The following is a 12,340-nucleotide window of genomic DNA, read 5'->3' as shown; positions in this document are numbered from 1 at the left end:
TCACAATAGGTAAGGGTTTCGCTCTTGTGGGTTGCGCATATTGAGATTTAGGCATCAATTCATTCTTCTCAAGCTCATCTTCTACATGCTTTGTCACTTTCTTACTAGGCTCTTGCAACTCCTTCTCACTTCTAAGGATGACAGCACTAACGTTTTGCTTTGGATTCACCTCAGATTGTGAAGGCAATCTTCCTAATACTTGAGACTCCAGGCGGCTCACTGTAGTCGCCAATTGACTCATTTGGTTCTCCAAGTTCTGAATGCTTGCTGTAGTTGCCTGCTGAAATTATTGAGTGTTAGTCGCAAGTGATTTAACAATTTCTTCAAGAGATATACATGACTTGGAGTTTGACTGTGGAGGTGCTGGTTGTCTTGGTGGATACTGTTGTGGGAATCCTGCGGCCTAACTCCATAGCTGAAGTTGGGGTGATCCTTCCATCCCGGATTGTATGTTTGTGCATAAGGATCATACCTCCTCTGAGGCATGTCTGGAAATTCTCCAACTGCATTGGCTTGTTCAACGAGTTCTTCTTGAAGTGTAGGACACATATCAGTTGAATGACCCATATTGTAACAAATGCCACAAGTCTTCACCCGTTGCATATTACCTACAACAAACTTTTCCACAAGAGAAGTAAGTTTATCTAAACGTTGTTCAACAGAAGAAATATTTACCTCATTCACATTCCTTGAAGTGAGATCTTGCCTGCTGCCAAATTGTTGTGTGTTGGCAGCCATATTTGATATCAGCTCCCTTGCTTGAGTAGGGGTCTTGTTCACCAACACGCCTCCACTAGCAGCATTTATCATACTCCTATCAATTAATGATAGTCCTTCGTAAAAATATTGAATAAGAAGTTGATCAGAAATCTGATGTTGAGGACAGCTGGCACACAATTGTTTGAATCACTCCCAATACTCATACAAAGTCTCCCTAGGAAGTTGTCTGATCCCACAAATGTCTTTTCTGATGTTAGCAGCTCTTGAAGCAGAAAAGTACTTCTCGAGGAACTGCTTCTTCAAACCATTCCACGTTGTAATCGATCCAGGAGGCAAGTAGTACAACCAATCTTTAGCTAACCCATCTAAAGAGAGCGGAAAAGCACACAGCTTAATCTGCTCTTCAGTCACGCCTTGTGGTCTCATACTTGAACACAAAACATAAAACTCCTTAAGATGTTTATGAGGATTTTCACCTGCAAAACCATGAAACTTAGGTAACAAATGAATAAGACCGGACTTTAATTCAAAATTTACCTCCAAGTCTACATATTGAATGCAGAGTGGTTGCTGATTCAAGTCTGGTTCAGCTAACTCTCTAAGAGTTCTTTCTATAGGTGCAGCTCTATCCATCACTTGTTCTTCCGAATCGCTTGATGATTCAACTAAATCAGGCACCGTATCTGTTTCAGGAAGCAAAGGCGATGAGATCGTTGCTTAGCTCGCTTCATCTGCTGTCTCAGCTGGCGAGCTGTCTTCTCAATTTCAGGATCAAATGAAAGTGTACCTGTACGAGAATAACGAACCATACACCAAGTAAAACGTAAAAAGGATTAAATAAACGACACCAATTCCCAGCAACGGCGCCAAAATTTGATGGTTGTCGAATCCAACAAAAATAAATTTCTACTCTAAATAAATTGTGTATAATGATTGAGTAGGGTTATGTCCACAGAGATCGGTAATTATTTAAATCCTTTTGAAACGTAAAATGTAAAATGGGGGAATTGTTGACAATAATAAAAATCAAATTAAAATAACAAGAATGCAAATTAAAGTTGTAATTCAAATTAGAGAAAGCTATGGTTGAAGGAATTAACTCAGCTTGATTCGACTACTGATCATTGATTCAAATATAGATTATTATTACTTATGAATAGACCGGTTATAGCTACTGAGACCCTCTAATAGCCAATCTCTCCTTAACTAGTCGATAACCAAGGTACGACCGTTGGTTATTTCCCTAATCAATAGACAACCCTAGATACGATCATAGGATTTAATCAATTGACAGCCTGAAAGACCAGAGAGACCCAAATCCTAATCAACACATATGATGATTCATTTAAATTAGATTGTTTATTCTCATAACACAACTCACTGCTATGTTATTTGTCACAAACATTAAAATCTTCATACGATGAATCCTTTAATTGACAATAGATTAAGTTGATAATTAAATAGTGGCCAATTACCTAATTAACAAACATAATCATGAAACTAATTCAGAGAATAAACAAATACCCAAAAAGTAATAAAACAATTAAAGCATAAGAAAGATCTCACAGTAGTGATGAATCAAAGCTTCATTATCCTTCAACCAGAAAAATAGGTTTAGTTCTTCATAGAGAGAAGAGAAAAATTTAGATTTATGGTTTCTTTCTTTTCTCCCCAATCCCCCTATTTTCACAATAGATTCCTCCCTTAAATACTCTCTCTCTCCTCTCTTTTAGAATTCTATTTAAAATAAAATACTAATATCTGAAATATTAAATTCCTAATTACAAAAATAACCAAAAATACAAAACACGTTAAACTAAAAACTACAGGTCTGCAGTTGACAGCACGCGCCCACGCCTTATCAACAAAGTTCTTCTGCCGCTCATAATTTCTCCAAGAGAACCATCATCCTTAAACATCATCTTATAGCTCAATTTTATCACCAATCAATAGAATTGCACCTACAAAAGTAAAACACAAGTAAATCACTATTATTAAGTGCAAAACATCGATATTAAGGGAAGTAAACAATGCAAAACTAGTGCATAAATTGCACTCTAACAGATCATCAGAGAAGACAATATGGAAATCAGAATTAAAAGTTTTAAAGCATTTGCTAATGATAAAAATAATTAAAATTAGCTTCAGTATCATCCCCTTGAAATTTTGGAAAGCAGTTTCCAATATTGCGACAGCCCAACTCCATGATTTTTAATGCTTTTAATATATATCCAAAAATTACGAAATTAAATACAGAAAAACTAGACATAGATATATATATATATATAGTAATAAAATTTTTCAGAATTTTCCGAAGTCATTTGGATTACAAAATAAATTATAGAATTGAGGATTGCTGCTGAAAATTGAAAATTTCCAGTACTAGTATTCCAAATTTGAAAAATCAAAACAATTAATATACAATGAGTTATTGGACCATAAACATATGGATAGAAAGATAAAGATGTCTAGTTTAATAAGCTATGAAGTTTTATGCATGAGATTTAACGACAACAGCAACCATATAACATTGAACCTGCACTATTCACGATTTTCAGGATAATGTACACAAAATCATTCAATTAATAACCAAGAATCATACAATAGAAATTCAAAAGATTATAAGTACTTACCTCTTAAGAAGAATTTCACTCCATACTACACCTTTGAAACTTAAAGCTTTTGCTCAAACACTTCTTCAAAAATTTTAAACGCAAATGAGATACAACACCAAGGCTAGGGATGGCAAAAATCCCCACGCGGACGGGTACCTTCGGGGATTTTTCCCATTCGGGGAGGGTATGAGGATAATTTCATACCCAATTTCTTATTCGGGGAAGGGACGGGGAAATTTTTTTACCTAATTTTTTATTCGGGGAGGGGACAGGAATGAGGTGGAATCCCCATCCCCTACCCATTTTCCCATTTTAATTTTTTAAAATTACTAGTAAATAAATAATAAAATTTAAATTATAAATATTGGTAAAAATAAAAAATATCAAAATATTTATATCATTAAACTTTAGGCCTAATTAACTAAATAAAGTCCTAAATTTTTATTTAGGACATTAAAAAGACCGAGTAGATTCTATTAGCCCAAAATTTTTTAATTTTAATATTCTTTAATTATTTTAAACTTAAATCTATTTTTTATTTATTTTTAGATGTTATAATTGCCCACAACGAATCACAATTTTAATATCTAATCTAATATTTGCTCTTGATTTGCTCTGATTTAACTATTGTGTTGTAAAGAGAATAGTCCACATTTATAAAGTGTCCACACCACCATTGAAAAAGTTAATTTTGAATCTAAATTTGATTTTATTTGTAACAATTTTGTATTAGATTATTAATTTGTTCATGATAGTTTGTAAAAGAAGTTTGTATCCCTTGCATGCTGCGTTACTTACTAATTTAATGTATGTGACTTTTGTAATAGATATTAATGTAAGATATATTTCGAACTTTACTTTTATTTGAATTTTTTATTTTAATATGAATAACTCAAAATCGAAACAAAAAAAATTATTAGTTATTCTGGGATTGGGGACTCTCGGGGATCCCCTGTTATTATTCGGGGAGGGGATGAGAATTCTATCAAGTAATTTTGACGGGGACGGGGAGGGGACGGGGACATACGCAAAATATCGGGGATGGGTACGGGGAGATTGGTCCCCTCCCCTCCCCATTGCCATCCCTAATCAAGGCACACACGCAAGCCACACACAAAGAAAATAAAAAAACAACCAAACTCAATCATTAAGCATAATTACTCTACCCGAATTATCTCCACTTACCAAACATAATCATTCAACATCATTACTCCACTCCACCAATTTCTCCACTTAACAAACATTAATCATTCAACATCATTACTCCACTCCACGAATTTCCTCCACTTAACAAACATTAATCATTCACTTACATATAATAAATATAAAACACTCTATTATAAAATAAAGAAATGAAAGAAAAAGAAAAAAAAAAGAAATTTTTTTTAAAGCTTTACACTCTTATCTCATTTTTTTGATAATTTTTGGGCGCTATATTAGGAGTGATTATTGACCTTAGGTTTGTGCAAATCTTGGATGCTTCTGGGATACTGCCTTATTTAGGTATAGACTGTAATAAATTTATTGATGTAGTACGACTACATTGAACATGATCACATATGAGATTTAATTAATTTTGTAATAACTGTCAGACTTATTAAATCTCATAGGCATTGATTTTATTGTAATCTTAATCTTGAGTTAATTATGATTTCATGATTGTAATTGTTATTCCATTTGAATTACCAATGGGCATGACACATACTTGTAGTCTAGATTACCCAGTATTTTGGTGGGAGTATTTATGAGTATTAGAGTTATAGATTAACAATATAGAATTTGTACAACACATCTCTTGATGGGTTTTCGGCACTTGATCATAGAATTCTCTGGCCAGAGTGGGTCAACACATTTAGTATGTTGAAAATGATCATTAGAGAAAACCAGTAAGTATCAAGGAATAAGATGTTATTAAATTGATTGGACAGTTGAGATATCAATTTAATTAACGATGTGGTACAAAGGATTGTGCAGTAAAGAAATCAATGTGGCTTGGAACGAATTATTATTTGAGCATACAATTATGGAAGTCAGTTCCAATCTTTTAATGGAGTAGATTTGGAATTAAATTATTGGGCTAGTTTAATTACTGGCCTAATTATTGTAGCCACTATTGTATGTTCCCAAATGATCCACAAGTTAACTCATTTAATTGACTGCACCATTATTGGGCTAATAAGTAAGATAACTAGATATTTGGGGCAAAAGCCTAAATATATCATTTAGTGGGAGGCTCCATTTAATTAGCTTTTGTGTGAGGGGCCTTATGTTATTTTACAAGGTGGGTCCCCTATAAAAAAAGCAAGTAACGTGAGTTTTTATTTTTGATTATTTGGAGCCTAGGGTTTTCACTAAAGGGAGATATAAAAGGCTTATTTTCTCTAAAGAAAAAAAGAGCAGCCACTTCATACAGATCAGAGAAAAAGATTTTCTCTGTATTATTGAGAGAAAAATTTTCTCGTGCTAGTTGCTTTTGTAGTGATAAAGGCGCCCACACGTCAAGTGTAGATCGAACCTGAATTATAACCTGGAAGATCATTGGTGACACTTCGTGATCAAACAAACGTGGTGGTGATGGATCGTGATCTAACAGGAGTGGTGGTGGCGGATCGTGATCTAGAAGCCTAAATCACTTCAACGGAAAAAGCCAAATCAAATTTTCAACGTACAGTTTCTAGATTACAAATTCTTATATATTATATGAGAACGATCTTCAAAAGGTTTTATAAAAAATTTAAAAAAACCTGATTTTTCCCAACAATTCTTACAATGTGCTGCTCTCATTTAATCAAGAGAGAGGGTATCCACACAGGAAATATTCGGGAATTTTTCCTTTACTCGGCATCAATTTTCACTTTAACAACAAATCATCCTCTTATAGTTAATAGCTAACAATTTTTTTTGCGTTATTAGTGTATAAAGTCCCTGCACAATAATTTTAAATTTCCCTTAATAAGTCAAAGGAGGATACTAATAGCCAGATGCACAAACTCCTTTACTAGAGAATACAGAATGTGGACACGCTTATATCAACAGATAAAAATCATGCATGGCCAAGGGTCATAGATTCGATTTAAACTCAAGAACATGCCACGTTAATCATTTAATGGAAATCATTCTCTTTCTTCTGATTCAATTAATGAAAGATTAGTCAAAGACAAACTTCTTTGATGGACTATTTCAACAATTTGGAGTCCATTGTAATTCATGAGCGAATCATGTTAAACGAATGCTAAGATAGCTACCCTTATTAAATTATTAAACAAAACACTAATTACAGAATTCCAAAACATTAAAAAAAAAATCATTCTCCTTCTTCGGATTCAATTAATGAAGATTAGATAAACATACGTCTTTAAAGTACTATTTCAGCAACCATTTTAATTAATCACCGAATCATGCAAAGCCAATGCTAAGAGAATTTGATAAACAAAACAGTAATTACAGAATTCCAAACAGCATAGCTGAGCTGGCAATTTTGTAACTAACTTTGGCACAGTTGGCAGCCACATCAGCTGTTCTTGTAACTATATTTTAACCACACACATATATAACAGGTTCTCACTTTTCAGTAAACTCACTAGTTCTACTTATTTTCAACTGAAAACACATTACTTTTAATATAGGGTAGATATAAATATGTTAACTTAATTTTTTATATTTAAATTGATGACACAAATTCTGGTTCTTATATCAATTACGTTGATGCTAAATTTCGGCTTCAAAGAACAAAATTATAATTGCTACATGATACCGTAGTCGTAATTATAAAGTGTGCCCGTATTGTAGCTCTCAATATTCCTCAAATACTTAAGTAAGATGTGAGAGATATAGAGTCTTTAATGTAAATTTTAGGTAATAAAATAAAGCAAAAAATACTCCTAATTGGTTTGGCAGAAAATGTTATAGCAAATTATAGCAAAGAGAAAAAAAATCATGGACTCTCTTATCTCATTTTTTTTTATAATGTTTGGGCGCTATATTAGGAGTGATTATTGACCTTAGCTTTGTACAAATTTTGGATGCTTCTGGGATACTGCCTTTTTTTTTTTTTTTTCTATAGATCCGATTTAAACTCAAGAAACATCGAATTCATACATACATAGATCCCAAACCGCACCAAATAGAACCAGGTGGAAATAACTCTCAATACTCGCCGGGATCATCATCGCACGAGTAGAGCGGGGGAAAAGCCTCTCAATACCCGGCATAATTAAACTATCTCGTACGGGTAGAATAACCTAACTCTCAATACGCATGCTCAAAGTCTACAGGGAATGGTACATACATGGTGACTCGCAATCACATCTCATGACTCAATCAAACATATAATATGCATACATGTAATCATAACATGGTATTAAATCATAACATCAAACATAAATGCTGCACATAATACATAATAGTAATAATAGTATCCACTCACAGATCTTTTTTCACTCCAGGATTCGTTGGGCCTGTTATGGGTCTCTGGACTCGTGGATTTCTCTTAGAATACAGGATTAAAAAATTAATAGTTAGAACTGATATAAAAACTTGTACGTATAACATAAATTAAATCGTAACTACTTAGATTTCATAAATTTATTACCCACTAACTCACTTAATATAAATCTAAGTGTCTAGTTCTAATTTTCGTAATATTTCCTCTTAATTCCACTTCACCTCCCACGCTCGGCTTCTTTCTATTTCTTTTCTTTTTCGTTCTTTTTTTTTTCTTCTCTTTTCTCTCGGTTTTTCTTCTTTTCTTCTCTCAGTTTTGTTTTCACTTCGAAAATGGAAACACATATGAGAGCTGCTTTCAATTATTTCAAATTATATATACATGGCCACCAACTCACGAGTGGACCATGCAGAACTTGACATGTGGAGAAGTGGTGAAGCAGGCAGCTGGCTGTTGCTTTTGAAATCAGCCACGTTTGGCTCTTTTTTCTTTTTTCTTTTTTCTTTTTCCAAGCGGTGCATGACATTTTTTGACTTCAACAATAGTCAATAGCTAACAATTTCATTTGCGTGATTAGTGGATAAAGTCCCTGCACAATAATTTCAAATTTCCCTTATTAAGTCAAAGGAGGATACTAATAGCCAAATGCACAAACTGCTTTATTAGAGAATACAGAATGTGTACACACTTACATCAACAGATAAAAATCATGCATGGTCAAGGGTCATAGATTCGATATAAACACGAGAACATGCCACGTTAATTTTTTAATGGAAATCATTCTCTTTCTTCTGATTCAATTAATGAAGACTAGACAAAGACATACGTCTTTGACGGACTATTTCAACAATTTGGAGTCCGTTTTAATTCATCAGCGAATCACGTTAAACGAATGCTAAGATAACTGCCCTTATTAAGTTATTAAACAAAACACTAATTAAAGAATTCCAAAACATTAAAAATTCTCTTTCGTCTGATTCAATTAATGAAGATTAGATAAAAACATACGTCTTCAAAGTACTATTTCAGCAACCGTTTTAATTAAGCACCGAATCATGCAAAGCTAATGCTAAGATAATTTGATAAACAACAAAACAGTAATTACAGATTTCCAAACAAACATAGCTGAGCTGGCAATTTTGTAATTAACTTTGGCGCATTTGGCTGCCACATCAGCTGTTCTTGTCAACTCTCTTTCTCAACCCATTTTCAATTTTCAATAAACTCACTAGTTCTACTTATTTTCAACTGAAAACACATTACTTCTAATATAGGGTAGATATAAATATGTGAACTTAAATTTTTATGTTTAAATTGACTACGCAAATTCTAGTTCTTAAATCAATTATGTTGATGCTAAATTTCGGCTTCAAAGAACAAAATTATAATTGTAAGATGGCACCGTAGTTGTAATTGTAAAGTGTGCCAATGTTATAGCTCTCAATAATCCTCAAATACTTAAGTAAGATGTCAGAGACATAGAGTCTTTAATGTAAATTTTAGATAATAAAATAAAGTAAAAAATACTCCTAGTTGGTTTGGCAGAAAATGTTATAGCAAATTATAGCAAAGAGAAAAAATCATCGACTCTCTTATCTCATTTTTTTGATAATTTTTGGGCGCTATATTAGGAGTGATACTGCCTTTTTTTTCTTTTTTTTTTTTTTTCCATTCAATCACATATATGCGTCAACAAGTCATGATAATAGGCTGCCCATGCGGAAATAACTAAAGGGGTAATATGCAATACTCGAAGAATGCCAAAAACCTTCTTACTTTGTTTAATACTATGGTTAGTAGTTATTGGACAAAAATATAACATGTATTAAATCTTAATTATGCACTTGTGGATGTACATGAAAAAAAAAATTATAAAAAGCTCAGCTTAGCATTGGATATAAAATTTATTAGTTTTAGCTGTTGTTTAGGAGTTTATTTATTAGATAATGAGTTTGGGAAATTTTGATGCTTTCTTTGGGCGGCAGTACAGAACAATCAAAATAGTCTCATAGGGGTAGCTCAAAGCATTAAGCCAGCATACTTCGTGGATCTTTTGTGAAAGAAACAGAAATGGAGTTGTTTGGTGGCTCAAAAAATATCTGAGAGAATGTTCCAGATTTCTTATTTTTATTGCTTAAAACATTCAATTTATAGTCACTGCTTAGGCATCATTATTGTAACTAATTCATAACTAACTAAAATGATTAGCACGAGCTAAGTTTCAGCTAAGTGTACACAATGAATTGTAATAGACTTCAACAACTTATGCTGAGCTAGCAGATGAGCAATCACTTTGCTTACTATCATCTGACGTCATAGGCTTGTTAATATTTCTCGGCTTTAGCTTCTCTTTCTTCTTTGTACGGTGAGCTTCCTTAACATTCCGCATTATCTTTGATGACAAGCACATTTTTTTTTTTCAGAGGTAGCCGAAGATAAAACAATGAGTAATTAAAAATTTGCCTTCGAGGCATGTTGCAATTGATTAATTAAAATAAAAACACAGTCTGCAAATGATAAAAAATTTTAAATAGATGAACCAGAAAAAAGCGGGGTGGATGACAAGACGTCTATTTTAAAATCAATCAGACGAATTGTCGTAATGATGATGATGTCGGTCCATATATTCGACGACAGGACGTCTGCAAGAGAGAACTAAGACGACACATCATATAAATAATAAAAAATAAAGACGATAGTCGTCTAAGGTTTCAATGAAGAAAGGATAACTTTTCGAGACAGAACTTGTGAAATTATGAAGGCCGCCGGCTTCTCTGCCTTGCATATCTGGCATTATATTTACCCATTACCAAATTAAGAAGCTTGTTTTAATTGATGGATGTGAAGTCATTCTTTCTGTCAAGGTGCCGGGCAACATGGCGGTTTCGAGATGCACGTTCAGCTCATAAGCCATACGGATGATTTCAGTTTTGTAAAATGATGATTTTAGTCATTAGAGCATCTGATGAGAGAGTTTTTTGGCTGCTGGCCACTTATGCTACTGGGAAAGAATCAAAGAATATATTGACAAGCTGCACACAAAACTTGACAACATTCTCAGTGAGGAGTTGTATCATCAATGCTCAATAGTTTATTCCTCTGAATTCCTGCTCCGAATATCGCCTTGTTCAAGGTTCTTCATCTAGACAACTTTAAATTAGTAAGATTGTAGTTACTTCCAAAACATTATCAGGATGCGTATTAAATATGCATCAAAGCTAGCTTCCGTTCTTTTCTTTTTTGGGTGAGGGTGGGGGGCTCTGAAAAAAAATTATTGCCAAAAAAAAAATCTGATTCTATAAACTTGTAAATGAATCTTGGTCCATAATCAATTTGGTTTCCTGACTAAAAAATCTAGAGGCCGGATTTGGATCTTCTCTTAATTTAATATTTTCTAATCTTTATAAGAGATTTTGACGCGTAGTAATTAAATAATTCTATTGACAAGATTAAATTTATTCCTAACTTTTTTTAATAATCACAAAGCTTACCCCTTTTGCCTATATAATTCTAAACCCGGCGTTTTGGTCTAATTAAAATTCTAAACTGGCAAACAAGTAAACTGCCGTTGATTTTTTTTCTTTTCATTAGTCGTTCTTTTTTCTTTTTACTTTTCTTCAGTCGTTATTTTTACTTTTCTTTTGAATTTTCCTTTGAGCTCAAAATTGTTTCAAAAAGCCAACTTTCTTCTCAGATTTGTACAGGTGGGACCCGCATATGCCCAATTATTTTTTTTCCCAAAAATGTTGTCGGCACGAAGTCTTTGGGGGCAGTTTAATAATAGGACTCGCCTATGTTGCCACAGTTGCAACAAATCACGCTTTTTTGTCTACATTCAATACTATCGTTGGATGAAATCCAATTGCATCTAACGGTTGAGATGGACACTTTATAATTAAAGCAGCTGGTTGCCTCAAGTTAAAAAACTGTAGCAGACACAAAACACTGAAACAAGTTGTTTTTGGGTGTGTTTTGAGTGGCCATATCGAAATCTTATCCTCAACCGAAAAATTGTAATAGTTTTTTCCACACACAAAATTTCGATAATCCAATGGTTTCCCAGTTGAAGCGTGGTCGTCTCAGGCGGAAGTATATCTGATTTCGACATCAGATAAATTGAAGGAGAAAACAGTTATTACTAAACCACCATTCAACTGTTAATTCACCGCTAAAAAGATGACTTTTAATTTCTGAATCTTGAACTAATTATCAAAAGACTCTTTGCCCTCCGCAGTTATCTGGCGAGTCAATTTGTTTCTTTCCTTTACTTCCTTTTCGAACAGTCTCCATATTGGTTTGGTCAATTCTGAGAGAATCGAACTCCATTACAGCTCGATAAGTGGTTTACAAGTTTAGTAATAAGACCCGTGCAATTTCTAGAGAGATTAGCAAAGATTCTAACCTGCTTCAGGTTTTCAAGGTTGAATTTACAGGCGTCACCACCACCGCTCGGTCATCATCGGCTTCCTTCCTAATTTAGTCCACCCGCTGATTCAAAGAATCTGATTTCAACGCCAATACGGATCTCGAATAGATGCGATTCCATACGACCTTGAATTCA

The sequence above is a fragment of the Citrus sinensis genome, chromosome 3 (genome assembly GCF_022201045.2).
Source record: "Citrus sinensis cultivar Valencia sweet orange chromosome 3, DVS_A1.0, whole genome shotgun sequence".
NCBI lineage: Eukaryota > Viridiplantae > Streptophyta > Magnoliopsida > Sapindales > Rutaceae > Citrus > Citrus sinensis.
This window is presented reverse-complemented; position numbering follows the sequence as displayed.